Source organism: Amaranthus tricolor, chromosome 1, assembly GCF_026212465.1.
Source record: "Amaranthus tricolor cultivar Red isolate AtriRed21 chromosome 1, ASM2621246v1, whole genome shotgun sequence".
In the NCBI taxonomy this organism is placed as follows: Eukaryota; Viridiplantae; Streptophyta; class Magnoliopsida; order Caryophyllales; family Amaranthaceae; genus Amaranthus; species Amaranthus tricolor.
The window spans coordinates 2,871,437-2,873,603 of NC_080047.1; the positions used below are offsets into that span (position 1 = coordinate 2,871,437).

At 29.5% G+C, this 2,167-nt stretch overlaps 1 non-coding gene across 1 annotated transcript; it reads right to left on the reverse strand.

Moving 5' to 3' along the window:
- Window positions 1-413: 413 nt before the first annotated feature.
- On the reverse strand, window positions 414-485 carry TRNAP-UGG (transfer RNA proline (anticodon UGG)). Its single transcript has one exon. It is a non-coding gene; the product is annotated as a tRNA-Pro (tRNA).
- Window positions 486-2,167: the final 1,682 nt, after the last annotated feature.

A 2,167-nucleotide genomic window follows, 5' to 3' on the forward strand; every position in this document is an offset into this window, starting at 1 on the left:
CTAAATTTGATTTATAAACTCATTTCAAACCTATAGACTTTAAATTAATAACAATAGTGGAGCAATAGTAATAGTTGCCCTATAATAAGAGCAAATAAGCTTTTCAGATAGTCTTATATGAGACCATCTAACAGTAAAATGGGTTCATACAGAAAGCTCGTTAGTAAAAAAAACATAAAAAAACAATGACATATAAATTAACACTTGTATAGAAAAAAATATATTTTTTAAATAGTTTGAGTTGATTCAATTGAAATCGTATCATAGTAAAACCTACTCATTAAATAATTAGTAAAAATCAATCTCCCATGTATAATGCCTATGGGATGTCTGATTATATTTATAGGACTTTGGGCTTAGAAACTCGGAAGCCGACAAACCAAACAAGCTAAATCAACTTAACAAAAAAAAAAGGGGCGTTCCGAGAATCGAACTCGGGACCTCTCGCACCCAAAGCGAGAATCATACCACTAGACCAAACGCCCATTACTGATACGACTATCGTCTGGTACTATTATGTTTATTGAATTAACGTTAGTACAATCATATGACAACGAGTCCATAACAAATTTTATCATTCAGTCCAACTTTTTGTTGCATGCACCGCAAAATTAGTGGTTAAATTTTTTTGACGTATATCAGTTCATGATTTAGGTCAATCCCTATCCAAATTTCATTAATCTTATAAGTTTATATTTTTGAAATTCATATTAGTTGTCCTACTTAATCTATATATGGGATGTGTTTCATAATAAAATCATCTTAATTTTGTATGAGACTTTCGCACTATGAGACAATCTCATATATTAGTGTTGTTAGTCTAATTGATCACTTTAAGGTTGTAAATGTAAACTTTAAAATTGAAATGATCAGTTTAATGTTATATAAGGCGTTATTAAGATTATAAGTGATCATTTTAAGGTCTTAAATGATCAGTTTAACATTATAATTATATATTGTGTCAGTCCAATAAACATGATATCACCATATTATCATTTTATTTGAGAATCTAATAAAATATCTTTAGACTTACTAGTTTAAAGATAGATCTCAATAAAAGTTATCCTTGTTTACCATGTATTTCAAAAAGTATAGTAGAAATATAAAATATATATACAACAAGATTATTTTCAAGTGGCCATTCATAAATAAATCATGATAGTGTATGGGATCTATTTAGAGTACACTACAGATATGCAATTCTAAAATTAAAAATACAAATTGTGGTTTTGATCTAAAATAAATTCAACCAACATGGAAACCCATAAAGAGAATATAAAATATGATGAATTGTTCATAGCAAAAAACTTAGGAGTACTCATAATGTTGCCACCAACAAATGTAGGCAAATGTTAATGGAACTGACACCCATCAATTCATGAAGTAAATTATGATCAAAACAAGTAAAAAGCTGAGAATGAAAAAATAGCAAAAAATATTTTTAAAAACAGAAAAAAATGACCCACATATTTAGTAGCTTCATCATCATTTTACAAGTCAAATGTTGCCAAAGTCCAAATGTTTCTTCATTAATTGTTTGCCATAATTTGACATCAATCATTATGACTAGAATATGAACACAATGTTTCACATTAAATCTATGCTTTAAAGTTGTTGGAACATCATACGAGTAATCCTAATTAAGGGAGTTGCAAAATGGATTATTAGTCAGCATACCCTCATCATATTCTAAATCTCAAGTTAATTATTTAATTATATGAGAAATAAAAGTAAGTCAAAAGTATTTAGTGGTCGGACGATATATATAGATAGATAATTAGAAATATAAATATGGAGAATTGTAGGTTGGCCTACTAGTTAAAGGCTTTGCTTTTGGTGTTTGTGATATAAGTTTGATTTTCATCAATCAGTCACCATCTATATAAAGACTAGTTTCTTCTTCGCTTCTTGCATGCAAGGGACTGGCGGTTCAACAACATTTTCTAGCTCCTTGCTAGTACTTTCCCACAAGCCACGACGATAAATGTATTTTCTAATTTGCAAGTTTTTTATATAGATCGATAAATCAAAATAGTAATCTTTGATAATAAAACATGCACTAGGAATGAGAAAGAATTGTCAAATGCTAACTGACCAAACCTGCTCACACGAGCGGCCTCTTTGCTCGTTCAAGCTATCGGAGTTTGTCATATGCTGCTTGTTCAAG